The following is a 12398-nucleotide window of genomic DNA, read 5'->3' as shown; positions in this document are numbered from 1 at the left end:
TGCATTGCACTGGGGAAATCTACAGTTAGGGACCTTTCCAAATTATTGAGGAGTAGTGATGTCAGTTTGAGAACTAAGGTGCATCTGATTACTATAGTTTTTCCAATTACTAGCTATGCATCTGAGACCTGGACAAGGAATAAGGATGATGAAAAAGAATTGATGCCTTTAAGGTGTAGTGTTGGAGTTCTGTAAGTTCTACTAAAAAGTAGCATCAAAAAACCTTCTACTCAGTGAGCTTCATTCACCTCCACTCTACTGTAGCCACTCATTTCCAGGGTCAAACATTGTGTCTAGGTTGTTGCTATGTGTCATCAAGTTGTTTGTGACTCAGAGAGACCCTGTATACAACTGCTCTATATTCTGCTCTATCCTCTGCCAATCTTATGGTCTCTGACACACCCACCCTCATTACCCTAGTCACTGTGTATAGGCTGTTGTTGTTGTTATGTGCCGTTGAGTTGCCTGACGCTCATAGCGACACTATGTACAACAGCCCTGAACCCTGCTCTATCCTGTGCCATTCTTATTGTCTCTGACACACCTACTCCCATTACCCTAGTCACTGAATCAATCCATCTCATAGAGGGTCTTCCTCTTCTGTGCTGTCCCTCCACTCTCCTAGCATGACATCCTTCTCTAAGGACCAGCTCCACCTTGCAACATGTCCCTCCAGCAGATTTTCAAGGTTGTAAATTCCTTGGGAGGAAACTGACTGTCTTTCTCCTGTGAAGCCGCTGGTGGACTCCATGAGAGAGGCACCACCTTTGGGCTAGCAGTACAACTCCCTAAAGACAAGGTCACCACACCCAAAGCATTACGGGAAGGAATATGTCTTCGTATTGCAGCATTATTTACAATAGCAAAAAGATGGAAGCAGCTTAAGTGCCCATAGACAGAAAGATAGAGAAACAGGTATATTCACACAATGGACTTTTTCTCAGCATTGAAAAAATGATGAAGAATTCGGGAAACACCACACAACATGACTGAATCTAGAGGACATTATGCTGGGTGATGTAACTTAGTCACAAAAGGACAAATACTGTATAAGACCACTGTTAAAATAGAATGGAATGGGGGGGGAATAGGATGGAATGTATAGATAACGAACACTACAAAGGATTAAGGAAGGAAAGCAAAACCTGAAATAAATGATTACCTAATGCGTGAATTGCAATTAACAATTTGGAACAGAACAGGCATAACTGATCAAAATGGGGGCTGGAGGAGAAAAGGAGACGGAAGGAAAAAAAGAGTCTAAGGAAAGGTTTAAGCATACATATAAACAGCTACAGGGGTTGACCAGCATGCATATGAGGGGAGGAAGAGGGAGTAGAGATTAGCAAATGAATGGGTAAAGTGAACGGAAAGTGAGGATCCAGTAAGGTTTCCATGTTGTTGTTAGGTGCTATCGAGTTGCCTGTGACTCATAGTGACCCTATCTATGTACAACAGCCCTAAAGCCTGCTCTATTCTGTGCCAAGCTCATTGTCTCTGACACACCTACCTCCATTACTCCAGTCACTAAATCAATCCAGCTCATTGAGGGTCTTCCTCTCTTGCACTGTGCATACACCTCCCAAGCATGACGTCCCTCCTTGCAACATGTCCAAAGTATGTTAGATGTAGCTTCAGAATCCTTGCCTCCAAGGAGCAGCTCGGTTTAACCCTCTCTAGGATGAACCTGTTTGTTTTCTTAGCAGTCCATGGTATATTTAATACTCTTCTCCAGCACCACAGCTCAAAGGCATCAATTCTCCTTCTATCACCCTACTCACTGTCTAGCTTTCTGCAAGTAATTGCAAAGACTATGGCCTGAATCAGACGCACCTGACATTGTTGCTCTTCAATACTTTGGAGAGATCTCTGACAGCAGACTTTCCCAGTGCAATATATCTTTTAATTTCCTGGCTTCTAGTATCAAGAGTGTTGATTATGGAGCCAAGCAAACTAAAGCTGTTAACTATCTCAGTCTCCTCACCATCTATCATGATGCTGCCAATTGGTACAGTGGTGAGAATCTGTTTCCTTGAGCTTCAATCCACATTGAAGGCTGCAGTCCTTGACCTTCTGCAACAAGCTCTTCCAAGCCTCCAAAGGTTCAGCAAACAGGGTGTGTCATATTCATAATGCAGATTGTTGATGAGTCTTCCTCCAATCCGGATGCCACATTTCTCCTCATAGGGCCCACCCACCTGGATAATCTGTTCTGCATATAGATTGAAAAAGATATGGTGATAGGACACATCCCTGGTGCACAGCTTTCCCAATTTCTTTCTCTTTTAAAAAATTTTTCTACTAGTTTATTTACAAAATTCAAATACAAATTTGAACAAATTCTTTCAATTTCCCTTACCCCCCTCCACCAAATTGTACAACCCAATGATTAATCCCCCCTTCCCCCTGCAAATCCACATCCCTCTGTTTCCAGCCACTCCCACCCCTCCCGGATCCTTATACTCATTCTACAATAGTGTTTCCTTGTTCTGTTCTGATGTCTGCCTCCTGGTGCAAGTATAGGTTCAGCATAAGACAATCAAGTGTTCTGGGATTCCCATTCTTCTCAGAATCAGCCATTGTTTGTTGTGATCCACACAGTGAAATGCTTTTGCATAGTCAATAAAACACAGATAGACATTCTTCTGGTATTCCCTGCTTTCAGCCAGGATCCATCTAACATTAGCTATAATATCACTAGTACCATGGCCTCTTCTAAACCCAGTCTGCACTTCAGGCAGTTCTCTGCTGGTATGCTGTTCCAGTCATTTTTGGATAATCTTCAGCAGAATCTTGCTTGCATGTGATATCAATGATAGTGATTTTCACACTCTGTCAGACCACCTTTCTTTGGAAAGGGAACAAATATAGATCTCTTCCAGTCAGTTGGCCAGGTGGTTATCCTCCAGATCTCTTGGGACAACTTGGTGAGGACATCCAGGGCAGTGTCTATTTGTTTCAATAGGGCATTGTGAACAATGGCATTATATAATTGTAACTGTTATAAAATGAAATGTATATGAATGACTGAATGAAAATCAATTTTAAGAATAAAACAAACCCACAAGAACAAACAGTTTAAAAACCCCAAATGGTGACAAAAGAATACTTTCAAGTTGCCTGGAAGGCACTGGCAAAAAAATAGGATCTCAAGAATTGACAGATCATGCTGCTTTCTGTGTGGAATTGCCATGGTGTCTGTGACCCTGAGCACTCACCCCCAAAACTGGAAGGCCCTTCAAGGCCCTCACCATTGCTCAGTACACAGGGGCTCAAGTCTGCATGCTCTCAGCATCACTCCGCTTCCTCTTTGGCCAAACCCTGTACTCCAGAGTTTCTACACAAATGCAAGGTTCCAGCGTTTGAGGGTAGCAATGGATTCTGTGTGGTTGAGAGCAATGCCACTGGCTATTACATGAGCAATGATGAGCTGCAGGGAAGTACCCTAGAGGCAGCCCGGGTGATGCAGTGGGTGAGCTTTGTTGACAGCAACATCACTGCCCCAGCCAGTACTTAGGTTCTCTTCACCTTGGGCATCATGCACCACAATAAGCAGGCTACCGAGAATGCCAAGGAGTAGAAGAGGCAACTTCTGGGTCTCCTAGTGCTCACTTGAAAACAAAGTCTATCCTGGTGGGTGAATGTGTGACCATGGCTGACATCGCAGTTATCTGTACCCTGTTCTAGCTTTACAAACAGGTTCTAGAACCATCTTTCCACCAGGCCTTCCCCAATAACATCTGCTGATTCCTCACCTACATTAACCAGTGTTCCAGGCTGTCCTGAGGAAGGTGAGGTTCTGTAAGAAGATAGCCTCGTTCAATGCTAAAATATTTTCAGTAACCCTAAAAAAAAGACTGCCCATGGAAAGAGAAAAGACCATGAGAGGATAAGTAGAAGGTCCAGGCTGAGCGGAAGGAAGGGCAAGAGGCAGTGGCTGCTCCTGCTCTCACAAAGGAGGTAGACTAATGTGAGCGGGTGCTGGCTGCTGAGTCAAAGGCCAAGGGCCTCTGTGCTCACCTGTTCAAGAGTGTCTTTGTGGTAGATGAATTTAAGTGCAAGTACTCCAATGAACACACATTCTCTGTGGCCATGCCCCATTGGGGGGAACATTTTGATAAGGATGGCTGGTCCTTGTGGTATGCCAAGTGCCACTTTTGTAAAGAATACACGCAGACTTTCATGAGCTGCAACCTCATCATTGGAATGTTTCATCGATTGGATAAATTGAGGAAAAATGCCTTTCCAAGTGTCATCCTCTATGGAGCCAACAATAGCAGCTCTATTTCTGGAGTCTAGGTCTTCAGAAGCCAAGAGTTTGCCTTCCCACTGAGTCTAGACTGGCAAATGGACTGAAAGTGGCAGTCTACATGGCAGAAATTGGATCCTGGCAGTGAGAAGACTCAGTCACTAGTTTGAGAGTACTTTTGCTGGAAGGGGGCCTTTCAGCACATGAGCAAAGCTTTGGGGCAAGATCTTCAAGTGAGTGAACTGCTTGTCACCTAGCTGCCTACAACTGCCCTTCAGGAAACATAGGGATCATTAAAGAAAAATTAAATATTAAAAAATAAAGAATTGATAGATTATCAATGGATGTCTTTCAGAAGACAGGAATGTCTGGATGTGCTCACTTTCCTATACCAAGAAATGTGAAAGAGAGATACTTAGCCAACTGGCTGGAAAATTTGTTCTAATTTCAAAAAAAGATGATCCAATAGAGTGTGAAAATTACTGAACAATAATAGAAATATCACAGATTCTTGCTGAAGATTACTAATAAATGGCGAGAACAGTACATCAACAGGGACTGCCAGAAATTCAAGCTGGATCCATGTAAAAAGAGATATCACTACTGATGCCAGACAGATCTGGGATGAAAGCAGAGAATACCAAAAAGATGTCGACTTGTGTTTATTGATTATACGAAGGCATTTGACTTTGTGGATCATGGAGAACATTGATAAGAATAGTAATCCTAGGACACTTAATTGTGCTTGTGTAAAATCTATATATAGACCAAGAAGTAGTTGTTCAAATAGAGTAAGGGGACATTGCATGTTTAAAATCAGGAAAGATATGTGTCAGGGTAGCATTCTTTCTCTATAGCTATTCTTTCTCCATAGCTAATCTGTTGTTGTTGATTACCATTGAATTAAGCCTTTCTATAACTGTCATTTCTCAAAGTTCTTAGAGTCCAGAGACATGTTGTTTGGGAAGTAGATGCTAAGCAAATTTGAGAAGCTGAAGTATATTAAGAAGCACATGACAACATGACTGGAAGAAAACTCAAACAACATGCATTATGCACATGGAACAATCTTGTGTGAAGAAGACTTGAAACATTTACTGAAAAATATCAAGTATCATAATTTTCAATATAAACTGCATATCAAAATCAAGAAAACAAAAATCCTCACCAATAGGTCAATAGACAACATCATTGGAGATGGAGAAAAGATTGAAGTTGTCAAGGATTTCATTTTACTTTGATCCACAATCAACACACAAGGTGACAGTGGTCAGAAGATCAAAAGACATGTTTGTATTGGTAAAACCTGCTCTCAACGACATCTCCAAAGTACTAAAGAACAAGGTTATAAGATTAAGGCATGCTTGATTCAAGCGGTTGTTGTTACATGTCATAGAGCCGTCTGCGACTCATAGTGACCTTATGTACAACATAACCTTCTGTACAGCCCTAAACCCTGCTCTATCCCTTGCCAATCTTATTGTCTCCGACACACCTATCCACATTACCCCAGCCACTGAGTCAATCCATCTCATTAAGGGTCTTCCTCTCATGGGCTGTCCCTCTACCCTCTCAAGCATGATGTCCCTCTCTAAGGACAGTTCCCACCTTGCAGCATGTCCAAAGTATGTCAGATGAAGCTTCAGAATCCTTGCCTCCAAGGAGCACCGTCTCCAGGACTACCTTGTTTGTTCTCCTAGCAGTCGATGGTTTGTATATTCAATACTCCAGGACCACAGCTCAAAGGCATCAACTCTCCTTCTATCACCCCTAGTCATTGTCCAGCTCTCTGATGCATAGCAAGTAATTGCAAAGACCATGGCCTGTATCAGGTGCACCTTAGTCTCCAGACTGACATCATTGCTCTTCAGTACTTTGGAGAGGTCTCAGACAGCAGACTTACCAATGCAATTTTTCTTTTAATTTCCTGACTGCTGGTACCAAAAGTGTTGATTGCAGAGCCAAGTAAACCGAAGCTGTCAACATTATCAATCTCTTCATCATCTATCATGATGTTGCCAGTCGGCTCAGTGGTGAGACAGTACTAAAGAGCAAGGTTATAAGATTAAGGCATGCTTGATCCAAGCCATAGAAGTCTCAATTTCTTCCCATGCCTCTGAAAGTTGTATAAGGAATAAAGAAGAAATTGATGCCTTTGAATTGTGATATCAGTGATTACTGAACATACCATGGACTGTCAAAGAGCAAATAAATCTGCCTTAGCGAAGTGCAACCAGGGTGTTTCTTTGAAGTAAGAATGATGACACTTGGTCTTACATAATTAGGGCACATTATCAGAAGAGGCCAGTTTTGAGACAAGACATATGCTTGGAAAGGACTCCTCTGGTTACACCTTGCCACAGTCTCTTCACAACAGTGCCACAATCTCTTTACAACCTCTCCACCACTGTCACTGCTGTTTTTTGCAGTGAGGAAAGTACTCTCTTATATTAGCCTCACAACTGTTGATGATATTCAAGACCATGTATCCTTATTTAAGTTAGCTGGAGATAATGCCCACAATGTAGGCTAACACAATGGCTAGAAAAGCTAATTTTAAGGGTTCTCACACCTCAGTGATCCTATGAACAGATCTGAACCTTGAGATCTGAATCTTGCCCTAACCTGTGTTATTGCCACAGTCTCTATAATATTTAAGCCCACTGTGATAGTCACTGTGTCAATCAACCTCCTCTAGGGTATCTGTAGAAATGTGGTGATGTTGTAAGTTTCTGTCATGTTGGTTCTGCCTTATGGTGACATCATGTATGACAGAACATTGCCAAATTCTATACTATTGTCATGCTTACTAGTATGTTTGGATCTGCCATTATAGCTATTGACGCAATCCCTTTGTTTGAGGATTTTCATTGTTTTCATTGGCCATCTATGGATCATTAAAGGGAAGATTCTGTTTCCTTTGAGCTAAAATTATAACATCTTCATTAAACTTTCTCTTTCGGCACTTTCCTCTGTGATCTATCCCTCATATGTGACAATTTTTTCTTCTACAATTGAACACAGCAATCCACTTTACATTGATGTGCTTGCTGCAGAAGATCAAAGATTACAGCCTTCAAAGTGTATTACATCTCAACATCAAGAAAACAAAAATTCTCACCACTGAATCCATAGGTAACATCACAATAATTGGAGAAAAAAGAAAACTGTTAATGACTCCATCATACTTTGATCCACAATCAGCACCTTTGATACCTGCAGTCAGGAGATCAGAAGATGTATTGCACTGGGAAATTATGCAGTAAAGAATTTTACAAATTATTGAGGAGCAATAATAACTTTAACACCACCACTACCACCCACCTGACAAAGGTCAGAGCAGCAGGTGGCCTCAACAAGATTATTGCTTCCGAGAACAGAATAAATCTAATCAGAAAGTAGAACAAGTGTATTTTCAACCTTTATTTGGAATTGGAGTTAATTAGAATATTTGGATAAAACTTGAATCTCATTAGTCCAGTTATTAAAAGGATAATTTATCATATTAGAACAGAAAGCGACTACCAAAACATGTTTCTGCACTAAATTAATTGTTGGAAAACAAAATAGGTTACAGATAAGGGACCTCTCCAGAGTACTGAAAGAGCAACGTTGTCGGTCTAGAAAGTAAGGTGCTTATGATCCAGGCCATGGTCTTCACAATTACTTGCTATGCATCAGAGATATGGACGATGATAAAGAACAACAGAATTGATGCCTTTGAGTTGTGGTGCTGAAGAAGAGTCTTGAACATACCATGGACTGTGAAGTAAACAAGTAGGCATGTGTTGGAGAGGGTGAAACCAAGTTTTTCTCAGAGATTAAGATTTTGAAGCTCTATCTCACATACTTTGGGCATGTGGCCAGGAGAGACTGATCCTTGGAGAAGGACATCATGCCCAGAAGGGTGGAGGGACAGTGCAGGAGAGGACGACTCTGGTAGAGATGGATTGACACAGTAACTGGAGCAAAGGGGGTTGATGTATCAGAGTAAATGAAACTCGCTCAGGAGACAGAAGGGTTCAGAGCTGTTGAAAATAGGGTTGCTATGAGTCGCAGGCGACTCAACGATATATAACAAACCATATGGCATAATTTAATCCTTATTCTTTAAGATTTTTTCTTAATTAATCAACATTTGAAATTTATGAAGAAATCTTTTTTGTTCATGACACCATAGATGCAATTTTACTGTATTTTTATTGGTTTGGATCTTTGACTTTATCTACAGTTTGAGTTTTCAACCTGGGCTCATAAATAGAATTCAGAAACTCCACTAACAATTGTTGTTGTTGTTATGTGCCCTTGAGTCACTTGCGACTCATAGTGACCCTATGTACAACAGCTCTAAACTCTGCTCTGTCCTGTGCCAATCTCGTTGTCTCCGACACATTCATCCCGATTGCCCCTGTCACCAAATCAATCCATCTCCAGAGGGCCTTCCCCTCCTGCACCTGCCCTCCACCCTCCCAAGTATGATGTCCTTCTCCAAGGATCGGTCTCTCCTTACAACATGACCAAAGTATGTCAGACAAAGCCTCGGGATCCTTGCCTCAAAGGAGAAGCCAGGTTTAACTCTCTGCAAGATGAATCTGTTGGTTCTCTTAGCAGTCCATGACACTCTCAGCACTCTTCAACACCAAAGCTCAAAAGCATCAATTCTCCTTCTGTCCTCCCTGGTCATTGCCCAGCTCTCTGACACATAACAAGTGATTGCAAAGACCATGGCCTGTACCAGATGCACCTTAGTCTCCAGAGACACACCACTGCTCTTGAGTACTTCAGAGAGGTCCCTAACAGCAGACTTTCCCATCTTAATAAGTCTTTTAATTTCCTGGCTGCTGGTGCCAAGAGTGTTGACTGTGGAACCAAGCAGACTAAAGCTGTGAACAATCTCAGTCTCTTCATTATCCATCGTGATGCTGCCAATTGGTTCAGTGGTGAGAATCTTTGTCTTCTTGACATTGAGCCTCAATTCATATTGAAGGCTGCAGTCCTTGACCCTCTGCAGCAAGCACTTCGGGTCCTCCTCAGTTTCAGCAAGCAGGGTTGTGTCATCTGCATAACGCAGATTGTAGATAGATCTTCACCAATTCTGATGCCTCATTTCTCCTCATAGAGCCCAGCCTCCCGGATGATCTGTTCTGCATACAGGTTGAAAAGGTATGGAGACAAGACACATCCCTGGTGTACGCCCTTCCAATTTTGAACCATGCAGTGTTTCCTTGCTCTGTTCTGACGACTGCCTTTTGGTCCAAGTGTAAGTTTCGCATTAGCATGATCAAGTGTTCGGGGATTCCCATTCTTCTCAGAGTCAGCCACAGTTTGTTATGGTGGTCCACACAGTCAAACGCCTTTGCATAATCAATGAAGAACAGAAAGACATTCCTTTGGTACTCCCTGCTTTCAGCCACTATCCATCTGACATTAGCTACAATATCCCTAGTACCATGAGCCCTTCTAAACCCAGCCTGGACTTTTGGCAGTTCTCTGCTGATGTGCTGTTCCAGTTGTTTTTGGATAATCTTCAGTAGAATCTTGCTTGCATGTGAAATCAACAATATTGTTCTATAGTTTCCACACTATGTTGGGTCACCTTTCTTTGGAATGGGGACAAATATAGATTCTCTTCCAGTCAGTTGGCCAAGTGGTTGTTGTCCAGATTTCTTGACACAACGTGGTGAGCATGTCCAGGGCAGCATCTGTTAGCTGAAATATGTCAATTGGTATACCATCTACTCCTGGGGCCTTATTTTTTGCTATTTCTTTCAAAGCAGCTTGCACTTCCTTCATCACCATACGTGCTTGCTCATATGTTGTTTCATTAAATTCTTCTGTGTCTGCCAATTCCTTTCGATACAATGACTCAGTATATTTTTTCCATCTTCTTTTGATACCTCCTGGATCTTTTGGTACTCCGCCTAAAGCATCCTTGATTATAGCAATTTGAGGTTTGAATTTGTTCTTCAGTTCGTGGAGCTTAAGAAATGCTGAGCGAGTTCGACCCTTTTGGTTTTCTGACTCCAACTCCTTGCACATTTCACTGTAATATTATACTTTGTCATCCTGCGCTGCCTTTTGAAATCTTCTGTTCAGCTCCTTAGTATCTTGAATTCATCCTTGTGCTTTGGGTTCTCTGCGCTCCAGTGCAATATTCAGAGTTTCTTCTGACATCCATTTTGGTCATAGAAGGGGGGGAAATTACACGTTTCTTTCTATTAATTTCTAACTAGAATAAAGTATCTCATTTAGTTATTCTGTAAGCAGCAGACCCAAGTAACATCAGCAGCAGTTCATATAACTTGGTTATATATATATATAATCTCACAGTCCTTTTCATATCACATTACACTGTCACAGACATCTCAAAATACCATCATGTTCATGGTTATTTCAAAGTTAGTTATTAAACACTGTACTAAATCTTTTAATTTATTAAGTTCATAAATATATATATCATCCTTTTTTTAAAAAATAGGTTAACTACTTTTTCCATATGACTTTCCTTTGGTAATAATATTTTATTCATTTAATTTTTTTTCTGAGCTGTTGTACAGAAGCTCCACCAGACAGCCAATGTTATCCCCAGAACACAAAGAAAAGAAAGAAAAGGTACTGAAATAGGAAATCAGAAAAACCTGACACTAATTGAGTTGGAACTGACTCATAGCTGACCCACTAGTGGGGTTTCTGAGGCTATAAATCACACTGGAAGAGACTGCCTATCTTTCTCACGGAGAGCTGCAGGTGAATTGGAAATGCCAGAGGAGGTGCCACCTTTGGGCTGGCAGCACAGCTCCCCACCACTATACTAGCAGAGTTCCCTTAAAATTGGAAAGGAATGCACAAAGCTCTCTGTAGGCATAGATGGCATTTTTATTTCTAGAAAGTCTTAACAAATCCACCAAAAATTATTACAACTGAGAAATGAATTCAGTAAAGGTGAAGGATATAAAATACAAATGTCAGCTGTATTTCTATACACCACCAAAGAACAATCCGCAAAAGAAACAAAGAAAACTCATTTATAGCAGCATTAAAAGAATGAAACAAATATATTTAACAAAGTAGATACAAGATATATGCACTAAGAATGGCTGGCTAATGAACACTGTACTGGAATAGGTGAAGGGAAGGTCAATCTAAAATGAATGGACAATCAGACATTATGTGTACTGCAATTAACAATCTGGAACAGGACATGCATAAATGATTAAGTGAGGGAGGGAGGGAGGGAGAGAAAAATACTTAAGGAAAGGTTTATACACAGAAATAATTGTGGAGGATTGGCAGGGACAAGAGGGGCGGGAGACAGAGCAGAGATTAGTCAATGGACAGGCAGGATGAAGGGAAAAGGAAGGTACAGTTAAGATTTGATAAGATGTTGTAAATAGGTTTTTTTACCTCCTCTCATGAGGGGGACTTGCTCTTGTCTCTTCAAAAGCATCCTATTTCTACCTACTTCTCTGTATGTGCCATGTATCCTTTCTCTGCTAATGAGTGGGCCCGAGGAATCTCCTGGAGCCTTAACAGGGTGCTTTTTGCTTTAATAAATTTCTCTGTTTTCCTTGCTATAAAAATGCTATACATAATGGCCTTTCACAATTGTAATTAACGTTATAAAACAAAATATATATGAGTAATTAGATGAAAATCAATTAAAAGATATTTTTATTGTTGTTGTTATGTGCCATTGGGTCGCCTGTGACTCATAGAGACCCTATGTACAACAGCCCTAAAACCTGCTCTATCCCTTGCCAATCCTATTGTCTGTGACACACCTATCCCAATTACCCCAGTGACTAAATCAATCTATTTCAATGAGGGTCTTTCTCTCCTGCGCTGTCCCTTCACCCACCCAAACATGATGTTCCTCGCCAAGGACTGATCCTTACAATATGTCAAAAATATATCAGATGAAGCTTCAGAATCCTTGCCTCCAAGAAGCAGTCTGGTTTTACCCTCTTCAGGATGAACTTGTTTGTTCTCCTAGCAGTCTATGCAGCCTTCAGTATGGACTGAGGCTCAATGTCAAGAAGACAAAGATTCTTGCCACTGGACCAATTGGCAGCGTCAGGATGGATGACGAAGAGATTGAGAGTGTTCACAGCTTCAGTTTGCTCGGCTCCACAGTCAACACTCTTGGTAC

Source organism: Elephantulus edwardii, unplaced genomic scaffold (assembly GCF_000299155.1).
Source record: "Elephantulus edwardii isolate Elephantulus edwardi_28Jun2011 unplaced genomic scaffold, EleEdw1.0 scaffold00016, whole genome shotgun sequence".
NCBI classification, from domain to species: Eukaryota; Metazoa; Chordata; class Mammalia; order Macroscelidea; family Macroscelididae; genus Elephantulus; species Elephantulus edwardii.
This window is presented reverse-complemented; position numbering follows the sequence as displayed.